At 40.8% G+C, this 8,260-nt stretch overlaps 1 protein-coding gene and 1 long non-coding RNA gene across 3 annotated transcripts in view; one reads left to right on the top strand and one right to left on the bottom strand.

The window, feature by feature from the left end:
- pbx1a (pre-B-cell leukemia homeobox 1a) overlaps positions 1 to 8,260 on the top strand; it is a 48,496-nt gene that overhangs the window by 27,352 nt on the left and 12,884 nt on the right. The gene's annotated exons all lie outside the window — the stretch shown is intronic.
- Positions 6,133 to 6,956, bottom strand: LOC123972305. Its single transcript, XR_006825397.1, has 2 exons — positions 6,767 to 6,956; positions 6,133 to 6,503 (listed from the first exon to the last, which is right to left on the bottom strand). It is a non-coding gene; the product is annotated as an uncharacterized LOC123972305 (long non-coding RNA).

Below are 8,260 nucleotides of genomic sequence, written 5' to 3'. Positions count from 1 at the left end.
GATCTACAACTGACAATACATATTAATAAAAGCAGCAATAAATACTAGTAAGCGCTAATGGCACATATCGCATCAATGGGGTAAATACCTAGGGAAAGTTAGAGTTAACAAAAAGTGCTATCAATACAAGATAATTATAAGGGGATAGAAGAAGGAGAGCACAGGAAGTGCATGTTAGATGTTAGGAGTTAGAGGTGTTATAAGAGGAAGTGTTCTCAGAAGAGATGAGTTTTCAAGAGCTTCAAGAGATTAATTGATTAATCACTTAACTTAACGATTAAGTAAAATTTGCTGATTCTGAAATGTAAGGATATGTTGCTGTTCTCTACTTTGTATCATTACAACCAGAATATCTTTTGGATGTCACCTTTGAATCTGGGGAATTGTGGCGTCTGTATTTTTCTGTTTTCTGACAACCTGAAACTAAGCTGGAGCTGAAATTATTGGTCAATTAATCAATGAGTTGATTGAAAGACAATTCATTTGCAACACTTTCAGATTAATTGTTTTTCAAGGAAAGGTGCCAAGTATTCGCTGGTTCCAGCCTCTCAAAATGTAAGAAATTCGATATTTTTCTTTGTCATGTAAGATGGTAAACTCAATATCTTTGTTTCAGACTTTCACTTGGTAAAAACTAGCAATTTCAATACATCACAGTGCGTTCTGGGGTAATATATGGAGCGCTGTTTACAATTTTCAGACATATTATAGACAAAACAGTTAAACGGTTGGGAAAATAATCTGCAGATTGATCAATTATGGAAGTAATTATTAGTTGCAGTCCTGGACTAAACAGTGAATTTATTCATCAAAAATAAAATTATAGGAAGCAGTAAACATTTGAAGCTGTAATTTTGATCCTGGTTAATCATTTTGCAAGGCCCACCACACTGACTGCATACTGATACTTTTAGCTTTTCCATGGTTTATCATGGGACAACAAAAGTGTCCTTTGTAGTTTTGTGAGAATGTGATCTGAACTTGTGGAAGGCTCCAGGGCTTCAGCTGAATGACAGCCATGAGGGAAGCTAATGAGTCTGCCAGTGATCTAACCCATAACATCTTTGAGTTACTCCCCAAAATAAAGGCGGTAAAGCCGAAAGTGTTACAAGAATATCACTGCTCAACCAATCAACTCCTGAGCAGCAACTTTTTTTGATTTTATTTTTTTACAGCTGACATTACCTGTCAATTCACATTGTTCATCTGGAAGGATATTTGCTTACATCTACTTATACATCGATGCCCAGTTTGGATCATATCTATATATAGAAAAGACAATATGATCATATCTATTTACAGAAGAGACACTGGCATATGGCTAACAACATTATCATGCCATTCAAAGCACTCAGTGACCACTTGTACTTTACGGAGAGAGGAGCATTGTCATCATGGAAGATATTGCTCCCAGTGGAGATGAAATGCATCATGGGATAATCTAAGTAACCACTCAGAATATTTTTTAATAGTATAGTACAGACTGAACCATGTGACTCTGAATGGACTCTGCACAGGATATTAATAATGAACCTACCTCATTCCTGTGTGTTCCCGTTCTCTGCATTGTCTCCCCATACATAGTGGGTGTAATTTTGTTCTTCCAGAGAGACACTGCAAACCAGGTTTGCTATCTAGCGACGTTGTGTAAAATGCATGTTCACATGTTGTCGAGTGAAGCCGAGCACAGCGAAGCAGAACCACCATCACTATTGTCTATGAGCGGCCATATGGTGGGTGTCCTTGCGTAGTAGCTTAAGGGAGCCTTTCTCCCTGAGATGAAACAATTTCGTTCGGAGATGAGCCTCCTGTCTCAGCTCTCTGTGTTCATCAGACCCTGCCCCATCACCCACCTCTGATATCACGCAGTGTATATCGCAGGTCCCACCAGACGGCCTGGAGCCGGGACGGCCACCCGGACATCCCAGGTAGACCTAAGCGATCTCTGTCACACGGTCTCCCCCTTGTCAAAAAGCCCTCCCTTACTTCTCTAGCCCTGCTCTATGCCTCCAGATGTGGCTTAATTTACTGCGACTCTGCTAATTGCTGTAATTAAGGATTAATTACTGTTAATTACCTTTGCATAAACTCATCACCAGTCAAAGAGCGGAGCCTTATGAAATGTGCCATGCACAGGAACACACACCACGGGGACTTGAGGAGGTTTGTGTTACTGGACCTCTTGTTTCATGACTTGTCGTGGTGCGTGGGGAGGGCTTGTAGGGCAACAGTTTGGGCAAGATGCTAACTGTCATGGACCATCTCCTCCTTGCTCTGAATGCTTCACACGTCACCTCTTCACCAACTGTTGCCTAGGACAGCATTACTATGCTGGCTGTCATTTGATTAGCGCCTGGCATTTATTTGCTAAAAAGCAGATGACAAATTTGATACATTCAGGAAATCTTGGTAAGATTGTTGGCAGTATAGCATACAGACTAAATACTACTAATGCTAACTTCAAGAGCTAAGGGATGGGTATCAAATCACAATACTTGTTGAGTATTAACTGAAATGTGTCCGTAGAATCGAGTATAGAAAACTGTTTTGTTCTTGTTCTTGTTCAGATTCTTAGTGTTTTTTAAATTATTCTTTCATCAAATATGTCCTGATCTAAATAGACTGTATTGTTTTGTACACTGAGTTTGGCAGCAACTATATGGTTAAATGAAACAAAGGGCTCTGTAGAAAAACATGTTTATGCTTAAGGTATTGGAAAAAAGTATCAGTATTTGGTAAATTCAGATGTTATATTGGCTCTAGGATCATGATATTTGAAAGAAGTGGCATCATGGTGGCCTCTAATGGGTGGGTTATAATTGAAAAGAACTAGTTCGTATGACGCGCTGTCCCGTCATGTCAGAGGGCAAAAGTGTCTGTAGCTTTTCTGAACATCCACACTCATAGATGGAATGAAAAGCTGGCCTTCATACAAAGGAAAGGTGACAGACAGAGTGACAGACAGTGACAATCGTAGGTCTTAAGGGAGAAGTTCAAACCGTTTTCTCACCTCCACATACCTGGCCAATGGCTGCGTGGGTATGAATGTCAGATTGTGGGTTTCAAAAAGTTACAGAAAGTGTCTGACCCAGCTCTGCCAATTTTGATGTCGGAAATGCGTGGAGGAAGGTAGTTCTCAGACCTGTTTGACCATCCAACAAGCAGTTCTGTTGAACTCCCTTTAGATGCTGACCATGTAGTTGCAAGACAAGATCACCAATCTGTGCCTTCTAAATCTGTTACAAATCACTGCTGACAGATATCAGTAAATAAGTTTAACAATATGGTTAGGGAAAATATAACTGTTAAGGTGAAAATAACTTAACTTTGTTAAGGTTACAAAAACATTGTAGTTCCGGTTAAAATAGCCACTTTGCTAAGGTTAGCGGTGCTTCGTTGTCATGTGGTAACGATCATGATCATGCTTTTTAAAAAAAACATTGGCTCGTGGTTGGAAATGGGAAACAAGCTTTTTAAAAAAGTTAGTGTGACCATTTAGTGTGTTATTTGTGTACTTTGTGTTTCCCTGTGCATGGTGCTCTCTCCATAGACACGTCTTTGTCTCCTTGCTAGCAGGCCGTCTCCACAAGCTTGTGACTTCTCCTCAGCCATTCAGCCACCGTGGTTTCCAGTGTACCCTGGAGCTGTTAAAACTGCATGGGCTGAGCATGAGTTTGATTCAATCAAGTAGATATATATTTTAAGACACCTTAAGAAAGACTGACAGCCATGGGGCTAATGTATTGCCTATTTTGAATAATGAATTATTTTAATGAAGGCTTTTAAATGAGAGTACGCTGCGTTGGTGGCAAGGCGGTGCTCTGGATGGTCTTTTCCTCTGGCGCTGGCTGCCTCATTATCAGGCCAGCCCCTCAGGCCTCAAACTGGCCTGCTTAAGCCTCAGATGATGACGATAATTACCGTTATTAGGAGTAGCTGCAGGGGGAACTTGTTCTGAAAAACACCAAGCTGAGTTCTTGCCTCGCTTGCTGCCGCCACTACTGCCGCATGAGAAACTACCGATCGCCAGTGGAGAAAGCCAGAGAGGGAGAGAGACAGAGGGAGAGGAGGAAAAAAAAGGAGGGGATGAGGGGAGCGGCCACCAAATCCGCCTAATGTGACGCCTGTCAGCTCGTCTCCCACCAGCTGTCACCTCCCAAATGCACTGGGGTTCATTTTTTTAATTGACACCTCGCTTTCCTATTCCATTTCTATTTTTCGCCTTTCATTTTCCCTCCATCACTCTCTTCCCTCCTTGCCTGTACCATCCACATCTCCTAGTCTCTGCCTGTCCCTCCAGTATTTCTTTGGTGTTTTTCCTTGTCCTTGGTATACCCCATCCCCCCACCCAGTGTCAGATACAACACCCCGGCTCTGCCCCCTTTCTGCACATGATACTCGAGATAGCTGATAAAACATAAAGCTGTTTTAGAGGTACTTTATGTCTATGCCCTTGTGTACTGAGGCTGTACAGCTTCCCATTATCTGGTGATGGAGAGAACGTTTTGGGCCTGAGAAAGTTTCCCATGAGTTCATGGATAGACCACAAATCTAGCTTTCAGCTTAAAGTTCAGGACATTTTAAACAACACAATTTTTAGAATGTAACAATAGTTTTCATGGCATAAACTTAAGCTACAATTAGTAATTTCATAATCATTGTCCTTTCTTTATGACAGCCACATATACAGTAAATAGGATATATGCAACATAAAATTCATTTAATGTTCTCAGCAATGATAATAGCATTGCTTAGCACTGTAGTTCACCTCTACTATGTGGGGCAGTATATGAAATATGACACAATGCTGCGTTTTATGATGCTTTATTTGTAGTGCTGGGTTTTGAACCTCAATGCTTTTTTGGGACCAACTGAAATATATCTGTAGCACTTGACAAAAAAAATTTTTTGATAAATTTTCTAGCAAAAATGCCAAACATTACCTAGTTCCAACTCCAATGTGAATTTTTGCTGCTGTTCTTTGTCTTATGTGACATCAAATGGAATCTTTGGGTTGTTTGGACAAAACAAACAATTTAGATTAAAACATCACCTTTGTGTAAATGTGATTTTTCACCATTTCCTGACATTTTGTATACCAAATGACTGATGGATTTATCAAAAACAACTAATCGGCTGATTAATCAATAATGGAAATAATTATTAGTTGAATTCCTGTTCTTTGTGAACAGTTTCCGGGTTAAAATTGTAATTTTAGCCCATCAAAATGAAAACCACTTGCTTTCAAGATGGCAGAAAACATTTGGCTAATAAAGCGTGGTGTACTAGAGAGTTGTGCGACATTTTCATTTAGGTAGACTCGCACTGAAGCTCACACTAGTCTTCACCTTGCTGTGTGCGCTCTCATAGAAAGAAATTTTTAAATCTTGCCATTTTTAGACTATATTCTATTCAGGCAAAGCTCTAGAATGGCTGCTTGTGTTTGGACAACATATTAAGTGTGAACACTCATTTTACACATTGTCTGTTCACAGGTCTTGGGGAGTACTACTGCACATGTGAATAAAGTTGTATAAAGCCTTTTGTGGCTTCAGAGGAAGTTTGATACATTGCCTCAAGTGATGTCACATGAGTCAGTGTAGGTTGGGGATGAAAACAATATTTTAAAAAAAATTAAATAAAATCGGGGGATGTGTAACCAGACCTCTGTAGCTCCTCATCTGATCTCGATCCACATTAGCTGCTACTAGCATCACACATGAAAATGTCCAACCAAACTGTCGCCAGTCGTGCTGTAATTTAGGTGGAATAATGGTTCTGCTACATCGATTTTGATCCTGTTTGTTTTTAACCGTCCATCAGGAGTGTGACAGTGTTATTAGGTGTGCAATACTAAGTTGACGCAGCATTCTCTTAACAGCTTTCCATTATCTGGTGTTGGGGAGAACATTTTGGGCCTGAGAAAGTGGATAGACCACAAATCTAGCTTTCATTAAGTATTTAAGTACAAATAAAGTAAGAAAACGTTAACACAATTTGAATGAACACAATTTTTAGAAGTCAGCAATTGTTTTCATGGCACAGATTTTATTGTGAAGTCCGATTAGTAATTCCACAATGATGTCCTTTCTATTATTAAAGCCTAGATTAAATTCAGTAGAAATGACCATGTATATAGTAAACTGGATGTAATGTAACATAATATTCATTTAACGTTCTCAGTAATGATAATAGCATTGCTTAGCTCTGTAGTTTACCTCCAGTGTGTGGGTCAGTATGAAATATGGAGCAGTGCTGCATCTTATGAAGACTGCTTTATTGGGCTTGTATCAAATGCAGATGAGAGCAGGATGCTGAACTCCTTCAAGGAGTGGGGGGGGGGATTTGTATTAGTGATACTTGTCATGTCTGCTGTAAATCACGCTGCTTTTTTTCAGGTTCCTGGGTTGTTGTTGTTTTGTCTCAGAATGCTGTGTGGCAGGGATGAATGGTGGTGATGTTACATTATCATGTGGCTGTCGCTTTCACTCCTGCTGACTGGTCTGTGACAGGCCCACACACACACACACAGATGTATACACACACACACACACAGATGTATACACACATGGTTGTGTCAGGAGCAGCCCTGATATATTAACTACTGAAACCATAGATGACGTGTGCCCACACAATCAATAGAGAGCACAGCCACTGCCTGCCCCTCTTTGGAGTCATGTGATGTGGACAAGCGCTAGGCAAAGAAGGACACACACATACACACACACATATATACACTACAGTGCTGCGGAGTGTATTGCATTACTGTATTGATGGGAAATGGATCCAGTCCAGCGATGGCTGCTAGCTGCCAGTCAGAGGCAAGAAGGGTAAACTTTCATCATGGCTGTCAGGGACATCACTGCCGCCTTGTTTGAATGTAAATCTTCCTAATTGTGACAGAATACTTCAACATCATTAATTAAACATGTTTTCATTTAAAAGCACTCGCAGGGCACCAGGCTGGGTGCTCAGGGTAATCTGCCAATGTGCATAGCTGTGTATTTTTACTATGTGTGTGTGTGCATTTTTGAGTGCTTACATTCAAGTGTATGTTGGTGTTGTTGTGTGTTTGCGTGTGTGTGTGTGTGTGTGTGTGTGTGTGTGTGTGCGTGCACCTTGATTCTCCCCGTATGAGTGGGTGGCTTAATCGTCATGTTTATTTACACTCCTGTTGTCTGCAAACAGCAGGCAGTGTGGCGATGGGTATGAGCCAGCTCTTACGAAAGTAAAACAGCAGAAATTAATTTAGTCAATAACTGAAACAAAGGCTTATTCTTAGAATTCCATTCATTATTCAGGAAGCGGCTGGAGAATTGTTTATGATACGTATTCATTTTTTATGCCTTGCCTTTTTGCGTTTAGTGCCCCACATCTCAGGGAAGGAATTATACAAGAGCATGCACAAAGGGGAAGAGAGAAGAAGAGAGGAGGAAGGAGGGGGGGGGAGGAAGCGACAGAGAGGGGAATTGTGTCCTCTCATTGTTCAATTAAGTCTGTCGGTAATGATCAAGATTAGATGATGGCCATCTTCCTTTTATAGATACTAATCTGTGACTGTCCATGGAATGAGGGAATCGCAGAACAGTATGGACTCCATGCCTTTGTTCCTACAATGGACTAGAAAGTGTGTATAAAAGGTTTCTGGTGTTATAATACAAGTGTTGGGAGCATGTGATGTATTGTAATAGGGGGCAACCAGAGGGAAGCTCTGTCAGGTGATTATGTTAATGTATAGTCCATGGTTGAAGAGTTCACAATGAGCGTTCTGACTGGCATTGAGGTCTAATCGATTTCATTGCTATTACTGAACAGAAATAAATAAAGCTGATGGCTGTGGTTAGGGTAATTATGCCACAGCACAGTGAATTGTTTGATTTTCCTTATTAATTGTATTTATTTAATCCATTTCATGCTTTTAGTTGTGCACTCGGGGACTTGGAGGGAATGAATAAATCACTCTTAGGCTCATTAGATTCCCCCTCTGGTTGGGATGTGCCACTATTTTGTCAGAATTAAATTGGCGAGTGTTATAATTTCCCGCTGGTGTGATTCACATGAAAAATACCCACATATCCACCTACCAGCACATGTGCACGTAACCCCCCCCCCCAATGCACACACACACACATGTGTCTGCTCTCCATCTGAACTCGTGACCTTTTCCAGCCGTCTGATAGCCATTGACATTTGCCTCTTGAGCTGAGCTTGCTCACGTGTTGGAGCTGATAGGAATGGATGATGTTATTGCTGGTGGAGA

Source organism: Micropterus dolomieu, linkage group LG06, assembly GCF_021292245.1.
Source record: "Micropterus dolomieu isolate WLL.071019.BEF.003 ecotype Adirondacks linkage group LG06, ASM2129224v1, whole genome shotgun sequence".
Lineage (NCBI taxonomy): Eukaryota > Metazoa > Chordata > Actinopteri > Centrarchiformes > Centrarchidae > Micropterus > Micropterus dolomieu.
This window is presented reverse-complemented; position numbering and strand designations above follow the sequence as displayed.